The 15938-nt window shown below is 39.5% G+C and overlaps 1 pseudogene; it reads left to right on the forward strand.

Moving 5' to 3' along the window:
- Nucleotides 1-8262: 8262 nt before the first annotated feature.
- LOC117523023 overlaps nucleotides 8263-15938 on the forward strand; it is a 109257-nt pseudogene continuing 101581 nt past the window's right edge.

The following is a 15938-nucleotide window of genomic DNA, read 5'->3' on the forward strand; positions in this document are numbered from 1 at the left end:
AAAAATCTTTCTAGTCTGGTAATTAACACATGTTTGTGTCCCTTCACAGAAAAAAAAAAAAAATCTTTCTAGTCTGGTAATTACACACATGTTTGTGTCCCTTCACAGAAAAAAAAAAAAAATCTTTCTAGTCTGGTAATTAACACATGTTTGTGTCCCTTCACAGAAAAAAAAAAAAAATCTTTCTAGTCTGGTAATTAACACATGTTTGTGTCCCTTCACAGAAAAAAAAAAAAAATCTTTCTAGTCTGGTAATTAACACATGTTTGTGTCCCTTCACAGAAAAAAAAAATCTTTCTAGTCTCGTAATTAACACATGTTTGTGTCCCTTCACAGAAAAAAAAAAAAATTTTCTAGTCTGGTAATTAACACATGTTTGTGTCCCTTCACAGAAAAAAAAAAAAATCTTTCTAGTCTGGTAATTAACACATGTTTGTGTCCCTTCACAGAAAAAAAAAAAAAATCTTTCTAGTCTGGTAATTAACACATGTTTGTGTCCCTTCACAGAAAAAAAAAAATCTTTCTAGTCTGGTAATTAACACGTTTGTGTCCCTTCACAGAAAAAAAAAAAATCTTTCTAGTCTGGTAATTAACACATGTTTGTGTCCCTTCACAGAAAAAAAAAACATCTTTCTAGTCTGGTAATTAACACATGTTTTGTGTCCCTTCACAGAAAAAAAAAAAAATCTTTCTAGTCTGGTAATTAACCATGTTGTGTCCCTTCACAGAAAAAAAAAAAATCTTTCTAGTCTGGTAATTAACACAGTTTGTGTCCCTTCACAGAAAAAAAAAAAAATCTTTCTAGTCTGGTAATTAAACACATGTTTGTGTCCCTTCACAGAAAAAAAAAAAAAATCTTTCTAGTCTGGTAATTAACACATGTTTGTGTCCCTTCACAGAAAAAAAAAAAAAATCTTTCTAGTCTGGTAATTAACACATGTTTGTGTCCCTTCACAGAACAAAAAAAAAAAAATCTTTCTAGTCTGGTAATTAACACATGTTTGTGTCCCTTCACAGAAAAAAAAAATCTTTTCTAGTCTCGTAATTAACACATGTTTGTGTCCCTTCACAGAAAAAAAAAAAAATCTTTCTAGTCTGGTAATTAACACATGTTTGTGTCCCTTCACAGAAAAAAAAAAAAAATCTAGTCTGGTAATTAACACATGTTTGTGTCCCTTCACAGAAAAAAAAAAAATCTTTCTAGTCTGGTAATTAACACATGTTTGTGTCCCTTCACAGAAAAAAAAAAAATCTTTCTAGTCTGGTAATTAACACATGTTTGTGTCCCTTCACAGAAAAAAAAAATCTTTCTCTAGTCTGGTAATTAACACATGTTTGTGTCCCTTCACAGAAAAAAAAAAAAAATCTAGTCTGGTAATTAACACATTTTTGTTTCCCTTCACAAAAAAAAAAAAAATCTTTCTAGTCTGGTAATTAACACATGTTTGTGTCCCTTCACAGAAAAAAAAAATCTTTCTAGTCTGGTAATTAACACATGTTTGTGTCCCTTCACAGAAAAAAAAAAAAAATCTTTCTAGTCTGGTAATTAACACGTTTGTGTCCCTTCACAGAAAAAAAAAAAAAATCTTTCTAGTCTGGTAATTAACACATGTTTGTGTCCCTTCACAGAAAAAAAAAAACTCTTTCTAGTCTGGTAATTACACATGTTTGTGTCCCTTCACAGAAAAAAAAAAAAATCTTTCTAGTCTGGTAATTAACACATGTTTGTGTCCCTTCACAGAAAAAAAAAAATCTTTCTAGTCTGGTAATTAACACATGTTTGTGGTCCCTTCACAGAAAAAAAAAAAATCTTTCTAGTCTGGTAATTAACACATGTTTGTGGTCCCTTCACAGAAAAAAAAAAATCTTTCTAGTCTGGTAATTAACACATGTTTGTGTCCCTTCACAGAAAAAAAAAAAAATCTTTCTAGTCTGGTAATTAAACACGTTTGTGTCCCTTCACAGAAAAAAAAAAATCTTTCTATGTCTGGTTGTAGTGCATTTGCTTGTGCATTTGCGTTCTTTTTGTGCCATAGTTTCCCCCCATTACTATAATTACTGTTTAAAATGTGACATAAATTCTTTGTAAATTAAAAAAAAACGCTAAAATAGCTACGTGTATGCGTTTTGTTTGTGTACGATAATTTCTCCCAAAATACGATAGTTTGACGTTTTGGACGATAGTTTCATATTTCATATCTGGCAACACTGCTCCGGTGCAGAAAAACAAGAAGGGCGGGGGAGGGGCTTGCGAACAATGCTGTGCGCCACACTTACACTGCACAGCCACACAAACACGCACACACACCTTCACAATTGACACTAACACCCTCCCTTTTCCTCAAAAATTACTACATTTATGTTTGCTGTCTGTCTCTGTACTTTTCTGTCACTTTTGCGCTCTTTTTCATACTTTTCCCTCGTTTCAATAAGTCACCGAACGCACTTTACGTAAGATATGTAAACATATAGCATACTGTTGGAAAGCACGGGTTCTTGGCTTGCTGTCAGTGTTGAAATTTTTCAGAGTGAGGGTTTACATGAGAACTTACGGTAATGAGAATCAGCGGCGCACTAGTGTGAAACTTCCGTGTTTTTCCTCTGCGTTATGACATCACAGGCTTACGTTTAATGTAATACACCATATATCATTGGAAAGCCCTTTTTTTTGGCATATTAGGTTGCCAGATACCTACAACTGCATTATTGATGAAGAGAATAGATTATACATCTTGGTTGCAAAAACTTTTTTTTTTTGTTAGCTCCACAAGTATTTTTTTTTTTGTTGTCTTGTTCTCTCGGGTGTAGGCCTATAGAATAGATTCGTGATTTTGGGTGCAATTTTGTTATTTAAGCTGTTTGTTTGCCTACACACTTAATATTGTAAATAAAGTGTTAAATTATTCAGCATTATGTCGTCATATGTTATGTATTATGCAGTACTTGTGCGTCTAACGGTATGAGTGGGTTAGGGGGTGGTGGGCATGGGGCCGGGGGGGGTGGGGGGGTGGGTGGGGTGGTATTGTCCCTACCAAAGCTGAGACCAAACCTACGCCCTTGCACACACACACACAAATGCATTACCATTGTGGCCCAACAATGGAATGGCTCTAGGGTTGAGTTTTTGGGGCACACTTTCCTCACATTTTGAAGTGCAGGATCTCTTCTTCTTCCAGTGGGAATCGGGGTTCTGCTGTTCAGTTCCACCTCTGACAGTTGTTCAGTTCATCCACATTTGCAGGGTTCATCTGGTAGATCCATCTTTCTGCAGCAAGAATCCCAAACAGATTCCTAATGACTTTCCTGGCTTGTGGCAGGCCTCAAAAAAGTCCTCGTTGTAAAATGAGACAAAAGAGGAAATAAATAAATAAATAAAGTTGATCACTAAAATATAAAGATACTGCCACATAGGAGTAAAGCAGCTAGTAAAATAAACCATAGCAGTTCCAGTGCAGCAGATGATTTAATTTAATTTATTTCTTTATTTATTTAAAGCAGAACTGATGGAGAATAATAAGAGAGAATAATAAGAACAATGTTAGAAATACTCCCCAAAAAAGTTCAGAAGATAACTTTTCTGTGCCTCAGTGCAACAATTCACAAAGGAAACGTTTGGCACAAGGAAAGGCCACATTCTACAGATTTCCCAGCAGTGACCACCAAAACAAACTTTTGTTAAAAGCAGTCTGCAGGAATGAGGCAGATGGGACACCTTGGATTTCCAAAATGCATTAGTGGTGGTAAAATCAGTTAATTTTATAGACTCAGGTTACTCTGAATCACTCACAAAAGTGATCCGGTGAACTTGAGTCACTTGAGTCAGTGTTGTTGCACACACCCCCCCCCCCCCCCCCCACACCTTCCCAGAGTGAAGTCAGTGAACCAAATCGTCTGAGTTCACAGTGTTTTTTGGTGAGTCAGCTAACTCGTCTTGTGTGCAGCAGCAAGCCAGGGGACTCATAGGATCCGAGACCTTGGACTTGTGATTCCTGATTCATTATGAAGATTCAAATCATTAACCCAGGTGATTCATGAACTAACCAGCTCTAAAATGCATTGAAGGATCTGCAGGAAATATAATGTGGAATTAGGCATATGTCAGTATCATTTTGGCCACTGAGGCTTGCTTCTTTTGAAAATAAAATGTGATTTTAATTTTGATAAATAAAAGGGAAGTGTAAGGTGGTAGCAGGAGAGAAGTGGAGCCAGGCAGCATAGGATAGTGTTTATAGGATAACTTTAGAGGTTAACAAGAAGATGAGAGTGAGAACTCAACAAAGGATCAGATGGTAGAAGCTAAAGGGGGAAGACTGTTGTGTGAAATTCAGTGAGCAGGTGAGACAGGCATTGGATGGAGGGCTACAAATTTTTGACAACTGGAGAAGTACTGCAGATGTGGTGAGGGAGACACATCTGCAGTGGGTGAGTGGAAAGACAGTTGGTCTAGATGACATTTTGGTCGAGGCATGGAAATGTTTTGGAGAGATGGCAGTGGAGTTTCTAACCAGACTGTTTTAATTTAATCTTGGAAAGTGAGAGGATGCCTGAGGAGTGGAGACAACGTGTGCTGGTTCCTAGAACAAGAACAAGGGTGATGTGCAGAGCTGCGATAACCACAACCACAGCATGAAGTTATGCAAAAGAGTAGTGGAAGCAATCGGCTTAGAAAACAGGTGAAGATCTGTGAGCAGCAATATGGTTTCATGCCGAGAAAGAGCATAACAGATGCAATGTTTGCTCTGAGAATACTGATGGAGAAGTACAGAGAAGGCCAGAAAGAGTTACATTGTGTGTTTGTGGATTGAGAGAAAGCTTAAGACAGGGTGCAAAGAGAAGAGTTGTGGTATTGGATGAGGCAGTCTGGAGTGGCAGAGAAGTATGTGAGGGTAGTACAGGAAATGTACAAGGACAGTGTGACAGCAGTGAGATGCACAGTAGGAATGACAGACTCATTCAAGGTGGAGGTGGGATTACATCAAGGATCAGCTCTGAGTCTTTTCTTATTTGCAGTGGTGATGGACAGGTTGACGGATGAGATCAGACAGGAGTCTTCATGGACTATGATGTTTGCAGATGACTTTGTGTACTGCAGTGAGAGTAGAGAACAGGTTGAGTCTAGCCTGGAAATGTGGAGATATGCTCTGGAGAGCAGGTCAGTAGGAGCAAGACTGAGTACATGTGTGTGAATGAGAGGGAGCCCAGTGGAATACAAGGAGCAGAAGTGGTGAAAGTAGATGAGTTTCAATACTTTGGGCCAACTGTACAAAGTAACGCAAAGTGTGGTAGTGAGGTAAAGAAGACAGTGCAGGCAGGGTGGAGTGGGTGGAGAAAGGTGGCAGGAGTGATTTGTGACAGAAGAATATCTGCAAGAGTGAAGGGGAAGGTTTACAAGACAGTAGTGAGACCAGCTATGTTGTATGGCTTAGAGAAGGTGGCACTAACAAAAAACACAGGAGACAGAGCTGGAGGTGGCAGAGCTGAAGATGTTGTGATTCTTTTTGGGAGTGATGAGAATGGACAGGATTAGGAAGGAACATATCAGACGGACAGCTCAGGTGGGACGGTTTGAAGAGAAAGTCAGAGAGGCGAGATTGAGTTGGTTTGGACATGTGTAGAGGAGGGACACAGGGTATATAGGGAGAGGGATGCTGAGGATGGAGCCACCAGGCAGGAGCAGAAGAGCGAGGCCAAAGATGTGGATGTCCGTGATGCGCTGATGCGCAGTGCGGCCATCTGGGTGGGGTCTAACTGCCATGGTAACAGGATATTACAGATACATCTCCTAAACATGAGGTGGACCAACAATGGATCTGTAATATCATGCACATTATGGGTGTAAAAGGTGCACCACGTAGAGCCTTTGACTTGCTGTGGGGCAGGGTGCCTTACGGCTGCACGTGATGTTACAGCTATGAAGATGATTATAATTCACATACATCATGTAAATTATGAGAGGGCATTACCATGTATATGTAAAAGCCTGTGTCAGTGCATCTCAGAGCTGCGATGTACCGCACATAGCTGAACAGGCTGTCACAGCTGTAATACACATCATATCACAGTAACAGGACTGAAGTCGCAATTGTATTACCAAGCCATTACAGTATGAATAGAATAAAGAGTCACTTTTGGACCGGCTCCAGATGAACCCGTTTGGTGCACACCAGCCAGCCCTACTTTTATTTATTCCCACCTTTGACAGATATATCAGAAATCATTACATATGGATCAGTAACATAATGCAGCAACATATTTGGCACCATGGCCACATCCATGTGGCATTTGAAATTTTTTACAGGGCTCTGGCAATCTCATGGCCTCCTGTGCCTTCCAGTCCGGCCGGGATAACAGTTGATCACACTGCTGCGCGTGTGTGCTCATGACAGCTGACCAAAGCACTGTGCAAGAGGCAGGCTGGATCATCCACACACCCCGCTGTGTGTGTGTATGTGTGTGTGGTCAGGACAGCTGACCAAACCGCCGCGCGTGCGTGAGGCTGGAACACATGTGCACTCAGCTGTGTGTTTGCTCATAATCAGCTGATCGCTTTCCTGTATGTTCGCCTGTGCCAAACAGCTGATTCTCTGGTGGGTAAGAGAGAGAGAGAAAGAGAGAGAGAGAGCGAGAGAGAGAGAGAGAGAGGGCACGGATGCCACGCGCGGGGGGGGGGGCGCTGATGCAATAATGTCAGGACCTGCCTTACCTCTTGTATTTACTACAATATATGGCCTACTGTGTGATGTACAGGGTCCACTATACATAGGTTCACTGCAGTAATAACGGCTGTGGGTGTGCCCATCAGTGATGAGATGTCCGTAATAATCTGATCACACATGCACTCCAGTGATGCATTGGTCAGGGGACCCTGGTTTACATGTAATCGATCCATGGGTTGGATGTCATTCAACACCCAGCAGTGTGACATGGCAGATCTTCAACAGAGCAGACCCCAGCGCTCACCATGCCATGCTTCTCCCCGCTTGCCTTCCACCCAGAGCTCGGGTGGCACGTATGGCATTAGAGGGCCATTCTGCATATTCTTGCTGCATTGTGTCAGCATTGTGGGGTTTTGTGTTGTGTTCTTTATATTCTTTGTCTTTTTTTATTTTATTCTGTTTTTATTTTTAGTGTTATGTGCTGTGTTGTGTCTGCATTTGTCTTGCACTCTGGGTAGTCGACCTGGATTCGGGAGCTGCTGCTTTAAGGAAGATAATTTTAGAAATTTTTATTTTTTGTATTTGAAATTACATAAACAAATTAAAATGTGTTCCAATACTTTTATTGGACAATACTTTTAGAGGGCAATGAAGATAGTTAATTTTGAGAGGTGGGGATGGACTGGTTGTCTGCCTGGGTGGATAAGAAATGAGACCCAAGGCAGTTTGATAGTATTGTGGATGCAGGGATGTGTGGCACGAGGGCTTGGTCCCAGACCAGACTGACCTGAATTATTCAGGTCTTAATGTACAGTCTTAATTACACTGTTACATTCATGTAACAGTGTAATTAAGACTGTACAACCACTTATTCCTGTGATAATGCATTATGTCCACAGTCCACAAAGCATGTATGTATAATGCACTATGAGCAATTTTTTGAAAACCAAATTTGCAAATGCAATTTTGTGCATGAATTTCTCATCGCCCAATTTAATTTCTCATGTTTCAATGTTGAATTCATTTTGCAGTAAATTCTTATTTTGCATTCAGTATTTGACAATAGTGAAACTGGCAAAATGAAGACAGTCCCTGGGACCAACAGAATACTGATATTATTCCAATATCATTTATTGTTATTTGTGATTTCTTATGATTTTTTTTATGTCTACTCGTGTGTCCAGAGACAAATTCCTTGTATGTACATTCATATTTGACCAAATAAATCTGATTCTAATTTACATGTGCCAAAACTGTCACCATGGAGCACAAATAAATTTACAAGTTACTTTTTAATTGAGATAACTGTTAATGCGACAGCTCTCTGTCGTCTTTTTAGAGAAAGTTGCTTTTGTCTCGAATAACTTTTGCTTACAAATATTTCACCTAAATCAATGAAGTGCAAGGGGACACATGACTGTTTAATACACCCATCAATCAGACAATCAAACAGGCCGGTAAAATAACCTTTTATAGATTGAAAAATTATTTTATTCATGAAAGCAGATAGTTAAATTGAGTCATTCATTGTACTAAGACGGTATATGCATTTTATTGTGAAAATAAGCAGTCGGAAGTCATTCTTATTCTGTGTGACTTCACAGCATCGAGGGGCTCTTATGCTTCGGACGATGGAAAGAGCCGGTGTGACAAAGAGTGTTCGGGTGCTTTGCTAACGACAGATCATAACAACATTTAAAGAAAAAATGGTATTTCAATAGTTAGTAGGTGGTTCAAGCAGTGGTCTTTGTTTTTCGGCACTGAAGTAGTCCACGTTCGGTGTTTTGGTAAGTGAAGTTGTTTTTGTCCTCCGCCGGCGAAAACGTGCCTTACCCAGTCCGACCGAGTTGGTTTATTATATTTAATTAAGTTTGGGAGTTTGTCTTACGGGACACTCGAAATCTGTAGTGTTTGTTTTTGTTTTTTTCCGTCAGTGTTGTGTGAGGAATCCTGCTAAGTCTTTGTAGCACCACCTGTTGTACGACGTCTTTCACCAAACACTGATGAGAAACTCTCCATAAAGGGATCGTATCGGAAACTTGGCATGTAAGGAAACACGTAAAAAAAAGAGGAAAGCGTGGCGGAAAAAAGCATAACTAGCTTCAATCCGCGGACGACGCCGATCCTTGTGACGTCATAAGGCCGAAACCTGAAATCTCAGCAAAGTATGCACCTGCATTACGTCTCAAAGTAATAGAAAGTTGTGAAAAAGTTTTTTGTTTTTTTGTCAGTTAGTGAATATATCTCGGACTTTAGTCACAAAACCATTAAGAAATCCAGTCAATATATTGCATTTCTCAAATGCTGAATTAAAAACAGAATTAGTGAGGGAAGCTACCAAGACACTGGACAGCTCTGTAATTACAGGCTGGGGAACGTCCTGTGCCACTAGTCCTATTCCTAGGGTCCAGGAGAGCATGTTGAAGTTGTTTTTACTTTTTATTGTAGGCTATATGTTGCACTAAAGTAGGTTAAGTAATGTAACATCATTACTTAATTGTCACACTTGGTGGCTCTGGTCAGCAGTTAGCACAACCCCTTAAAAGTGCGACAATTAAAAAACAAAACAAACCATTTAATTATGGTGAATTACCATTATTTGTTGATTTTCACTTCAACATTTATAGATAACAGTGCAATTACAGGTGATTAATGGTGTATGTCAGCAGAATCATTTGTTTTATTTTTGTAAATTGAACAAAACTGGGTCTGGTTTGTTAGCACCATCAAATAATATAAAGAGGTTAGGACTCATGGACCCTAGGCCTAATGGACCCTAGGACTAGGGGATCCTCCCCGTAGGGTTGTGTGGATGTGATTGGAGAAACTGCATAGGGCAGATATGAGCCAATTAAAAAGAAAATCATGTTTGTTGATCAGATGCTTCTTACCAACTGCTAGGGCTGCCATGACTAGTCGACTAGTCACGACTACATTGACTATTGAAACCGTCAACAACTAATTCAGTAGTCGACGAGTCATTTGCTTTGAACCTTGAAACAATGAAGCAGTGCTTTGAGTCGCTGCTTCATTGGATCTTTGCTTCGCTCCTCTTCAGAAGTGGCAGCTCTGCTTCTTATCCCCTCTCAGAGCCATTAAAATATGTCAATCGTGAGTCACTTTTGTGCGGATTAAAGTACAGCTGAAACAACTAATTGAATTAATCGATTAAAATCGATTATTAACATAGTTGTCAACTAATTTAGTCATCGATTAGTTGCTAAATAATTTTGTTTTACCGCAAATGTTTTGTTTCTTCCATATAATCAACCGAGCTTTGCTTTGAATCTTGAACCAATGAAGGAGTGCTTCGAGCTGCTGCTTCGTTGGTTTCATTTGTTTTATTTTGCGTTATCTTAATTTTTCCCCACTAAAACCCTAAAGAGCAAATGTCTGTGAGGAATATTTACCTTTTTATGTTAAACTGACCTGTTATGGTCTTATGAAACAGTTGATAGATGTATTTTATGCTAACACGTTAGCATGTCTATGGCGTTTTCAGTGTTAAAGTTAGCATTAAGCTGCAGGCATTTCAGCATGGTTGTATATTTGTTTTCTGTATAATAATTAATGGCTCACCATTTGTTGTTGTAAAAGAGTCAAATGTATTACAAATTATATTTTTTTAATTTATTTTTATTTATATATTAATAATAATAGCCACATTAGTAATAATAACTAATAATGCTACAATACAGTTTTAGAGAAATAGACATGAGTCACGTGTCATTGTGAAATGACCACATAGTTTACAAGTTATACAGAGAATGTTGCACATATGAGTCAGGCTACAGTTTTTGATTTAGGTTTTATGGTTAACGGGTTATGCTAATTGCTCATTTGCAGCAACAGAAATACCTCTTTTTTCACCATATATTTTATTACATTTATATGTTTCAATGTTGTTTTATGGCAACTCAGCACTTTGATAAAGCAATGCCATTTGAAATAATTATTTTTGTTCTTTATTATAAACTGTTTTATTCTTTATTATTTTATATTTCAACAACCAAGGGACATTTGACGATTTGTTGATTTTCAAGTATTTTAAGTTTTCAAATAATGTTCTGTTGTTAAATAAAGTGATGAAAGGAGAGAAAAATTGTTTCCCTGGCACATTTTTAAAAAATTCCCCGCTAATCCGATTAATCGATTAATCGTGTCGAAACCCCATCAGATTCATCGATGATCCAAATAATCGTTTGTTGCAGCCCTAGATTAAAGTGACTAACTGGGACTCCTGCCTTGTTGTGAGAAAGAAACGAGAATCGTCCTCCATTCCGTTGCTCCAAACACTGCGCCGCAGAGTCAAGTTAGAAGGATAGTCCGCTCGGAATTAATAACTTCAAAGTGAATCGCCATTTAAATCAAATGACACCTCTTTCCAAAAGTTGTAATACAAACAATAAACTGCAATCGATCAAAATGTTTTTTTTTTCCTCCCAAAATGAGACGTCCTGGCTGACGTGCAGCAGCCCATGCAGCCATACAGGTCTGCAGCCATCGATAAGGGAATCGATAAGGAATCGGATTGATAAGCGGAATCGATAATGGTATCAATATTGATAAAATGCCATAAGCTGCAATTTATGTATGATCCGACTAGACAACTAATCGCAAAAATAATCGTTGACTAGTCGACTATCAAAATAGTCGTTTGTGGCAGCTCTCACCGCTACACAGGTGCTTCTTAGTAAGCACACTTCAGAAAAAAAGGACAAGTACTTTATTTTTCTAACATGCTTATGTTAAACTTGTGATGATGCATTTATCGCCTCCAGCCACAGCAGGTAATAAATGCATCATAATGACAAGAAAAATGTTGGATTTGGCATTACAGTCACAATTCCACACAGCAGTCTTGGTACAGTGGTCGTAGTGGCTTGATCAATAAATTATGCTTGTGCCTTAATTGGGTCAGTAGGTAATAAGTGTGTTTGCGACGTGTGGATTAGTGAGAACAAAGAATCTCAGAAACAAACATTATTGTTGAGGATGTGGAATTAGCTACACTGACCTAGCGGTAGCCTCTTAGTCATCATGTAAAGAAAAGCAACTGTCATGGGTTTATTTTCTGTTTTCCACTTACTGTAGCCTGAAGCCTTTGTAGTGTGATACTGCAAGTCCAGTTGTTTGCAGTGGTGACTCAAGTCTTGACTTTTTTTTTTACTTCTGAATGCTTCCTGTTCACAGAGTGACGTGTGGTCTATTGTTTGCAGGGTAATTAGGTGGCTATCATTCACAGGATTCCCAGGCAGTAACCGTACCTATTTTGACTAGTTTAAAATCATATCTGTTCCCCAGCTACGTTATTCCCACAGAATCATGAAAAAAGCCAGAGTTTTCTGGTACTGGCCAAGAATTTGGTTTTTCAATCTTCTCAGAAATCTGCTAATGTGCTTAGTGCTATGTGTTAACAACAGAGCACAGTTGGAACTGCTGTGTACCTCAAACCTGAATCACAGATCAAGAATTTATGAAGTGCACAGAGGTCTGGCAGTTTTTTTTTATTGTTGGCCCATTTTCACTGCAGGAATCCGACCTACTGCCCAGGTTTCCGGACCGGTACTGGAATGGCCCATTAAGTCGTCTTCTCAGGTGTTGTGTCTCTACTGTGGTGAAAAGACAGGTGGTTCTTTGAACCTAGTCTTAATGGGCCTCATGTATCAATGTTGTGCACTTGTGGCGTAAATTTACGGCGTAAACTTGAAATACACCAAAGTCGCCGTGACATGTATCAAGCAGTGCGCACCTGCCCATTTCTGGCGTACGCCTGATGTGATCTTGATAAATGCGGCGGGTGGAAACGATCGTAATTATAATAAACACGCCCATAAATATTCAGACTCTGCTTCAGACACACCCTCATTTTACGACATGGAAGCCGGAAAGACGGCAGTGAAAAAGAACTCCACCAATCACGACGCGTGCCAGTAGAGCGTCAAAAGCGGCTGTCGTATCAATTGTTTTGTAGTATATAATCAATAAAGTGTTACAGTGGTCCCTCATTAATCGCTGGAGTTACGTTCTAAAAAATAGCCCGTAATACGCGAAACCGCGACGTAGTAAGCGTTATTTTTTACAATTATTATAGACGTTTCAAAGCTGTAAAACCCCTCACTACACAGTTTATACACTTTCTCAATCAGGCATGAACATTTTCTCACTTTTCTCTCGTGTGTAAACACTCTCAAAGTTCAAACCTTAGTAGGAAAATAATACCAAACTGTTTTCAGGCCCAAACATTTGTTTGATAAATAAAAATAGAACGTTTTCCTACAAATAATTATGATGGCATTTAGAACTAACAAATTAATTTTAACGATCAACGAACGAGGTCGGACACATAAGAAATTATTAATAGTGACTCACCAGTATTTCACAGATCGGGCCTCTGCGTCCTGGCGCTGCGCCTTTTCCCACTCACACCTGGCTGCAGCAGGTGTCTGTTTCCGAGTGACAAACACAGTTATGAGTAGTTGTTGGCGCTCTTTTCTCTTCTGGGCAACAAGATTCTTATAAACAGATACGCAGAACACAGAACACTGTAAAAAAAAAGGCATGCAAAATTGGACTAAATACTCCGCGAGACTCCAAGGCCACGACAGGTGAACGGCGTTATAGCGAGGGACCACTGTATTCTCTTTTCACATGTCAATAATTCTTGATATGTGGATATTTGCTCGCTCAATTAATAAGACACGCCTAATCTGTCAGATTTCTTTATTTTTTAAATGTATTTCTGTATTTATTTTATTGTGACAACCGAATGGAGACGACAAAACCTGGTTGCAGCACGGGCGAATTAAGGGAATGACGAAACTACAGTTGTTATTATCAATTTCATAGTCTAAAACAATCACACCACATGAAGTTAAGCTCAGCGCTGCTCTGGCTCCAGGCTCGAAGTCTGGAGAAAAAGGCGAGCAGCGCTTTCCTTCCTGTCAGCGCTGTGGCCACAGATCGTGCTCCATAACAATCCCGCAAAGGCGTGATTTGTATTGATTATTATGTAGTATAATCAGGAAAGTGTTATTTATGTAACATATGCATTGATTTGTATAATGGCACTGTTTATCATGTTGATCATCTTCATTTTTATGTGGATTCCAGCGCTGGTTCATTTTGGTGTATAATTTACGCCACCTCTCGACCTGGTGTATATTTTCAGCGCAGCGTACGCCAACGACCACATTGATAAATGCCAAGTAGCGCAGCCGTTTTGGCGTACACCCCATATACGCTCAAATATCGCCATACGCAACGTTGATACATGAGGCCCAATGTGAGGTGCAAAGTAACATAAAGGTTTCCACTTCTTGAAGCAGCTGTAATTCTTTTTTTTTTTTTACTTGACCGTGGGCTTTGTGATTGCAGTCCTCTCCACTGCAGGGTGTGTAAAATAACTTAAGTTGAAGGTCACGTTCTTCAGATTTGCCAGCAATGAGCACCACAACAAACTTTTTGTTAAAACAGTCTGCAGGAATGAGACAGATGGGACACCTTGGATTCCCAAAATGCATTGAAGGATCTGCAGGAAATTCAATGCCAAAGTGAAACGTCGAATGAGGAATATGTCAGTGTTATTTTTGCCACTGACGCATGCTTCTTTTGAAAAATAAAATGTGATTTTAATTTCGAAAAATAGAAGGAAAATAAAAGTAATCTTACAAACATACAGTTGACAAAGTGTTCTTTGTTAACGGTGTGAAATCAGACCAGGTTAAACACATTCAACAAAAATGTTTTTCTTCCGTAACTATGTATGAAACTGAAGGAGTGGCATACGATTGGGGGGGGTGCTGTGTGCTGTAATGCAGGTACTGTAAAGGTACATTGACACTTGTACGCATCTGCCATGCCAGTGAGTAAACTTGTTGTAAACCATTGCAAACTGTGCACGGCTGCGTGCAAGTCGCAAAGACAATTTTGAAATGTTCAAAATCTCTGGCACGCATTAATTTTGTGAACTACACATGAACATTGCACAAACTATTCAAAAACACTGTGTATCACTGCGAGTCATTGCGTCAGCGCAGCTCCTTTGAACGATTATGACACGATGTTAAATTTATAATGAAGATAATTTTACAGATACTCATGAGAAGGAATAAAATGAAACTGTATTACCAAGCCATTACAACATAAATATTACAAATAATTGCCTTTGAGACTATTCCAAATGCGTTCTCCATGTCATGAAGCACACGACACAAGCAGCAGCTGTAGAAAATTCTTATGTGATTGCGGAAGCGATTAGAGGTGGTTTCATCAGCCAAGTTCTGAGAGCAAATGATTAATCTGCTTTGAAATAATCATTTTATTTAATGCAGCACCCAGCGGCACAGAGCGCATCATCCAGCGGTACAAAATGGGTTGCATTGGTACGACAAATTGCGCAGCACTGTGGGGGTTAAATGCGTGCAAATGTCAAGGTACCTTAACTATGCTATCATGCAGAGATTAAATTACTGAAATTTACCTTATTCTTGCATTTCTTCAGCAGAAAATTCAGCGTTTTTGTTGCTATGGGGCAGCGCGGTCTCGTTTGAACCCCTGCGTGTTATCGCAGATTTTGACCACTTCCGGGGACAGTTTGCCATTGCACAACATAAACACAGTATCATTTCTAATGGAAAAATGATGCACTGTTATGCTTTCAGCTGGAATCACAGAGGCAGTCGCGAAAAGTGCAGTGTTTTTCGGTTCCCAGTGGAGTTTGAGCTCCAGGTCATAAACAAAGTGCAACACATGTCCATTTTCCACTACGTTGTCACTTTGTTTGCTGTATAATTTGCCCAAAAACTCAGAGAAAGTGCCATGTTTCTGATGAGGACATACGAGGGCTTTCCCCGGATGTAGGATTATTGCGTCATAGTGCGCCCTAAAACGAGACTGTGCTGCCCAATTAGGCAATCATTTACATGTCCAGTGTCAGTGTCAGATATTCCCCTGTTTTGTGTCTGACAGGCATGAAACAGACTATTTCTGCTTACCCCTCAGTGCTAGCTGTAAACTGTTGAATTCTCAGGCTGAGCTGAGACAGTCCCTCTCAGTGTTTCTGTGAAGGCTCTCAGTTGTCCAGGTGGATTCCATAGTAGAGAAGCTTGAATCTTCGACTGGACTGGGTTGCTTGACGCGAGGACGTTTCGCTTCGAATCGCAGAAGCTTCCTCAGCTAAAATTCTTGCTCTGGTAGTCTGACTTCTGTCTTGACTCTTGTAGAGAAGAATAACAGAAGTGGTTTCTAAAGTTAGCTATCTTTTTAGCAGTCTTTTCCAAC

Source organism: Thalassophryne amazonica, chromosome 13 (assembly GCF_902500255.1).
Source record: "Thalassophryne amazonica chromosome 13, fThaAma1.1, whole genome shotgun sequence".
Taxonomy (NCBI): Eukaryota; Metazoa; Chordata; class Actinopteri; order Batrachoidiformes; family Batrachoididae; genus Thalassophryne; species Thalassophryne amazonica.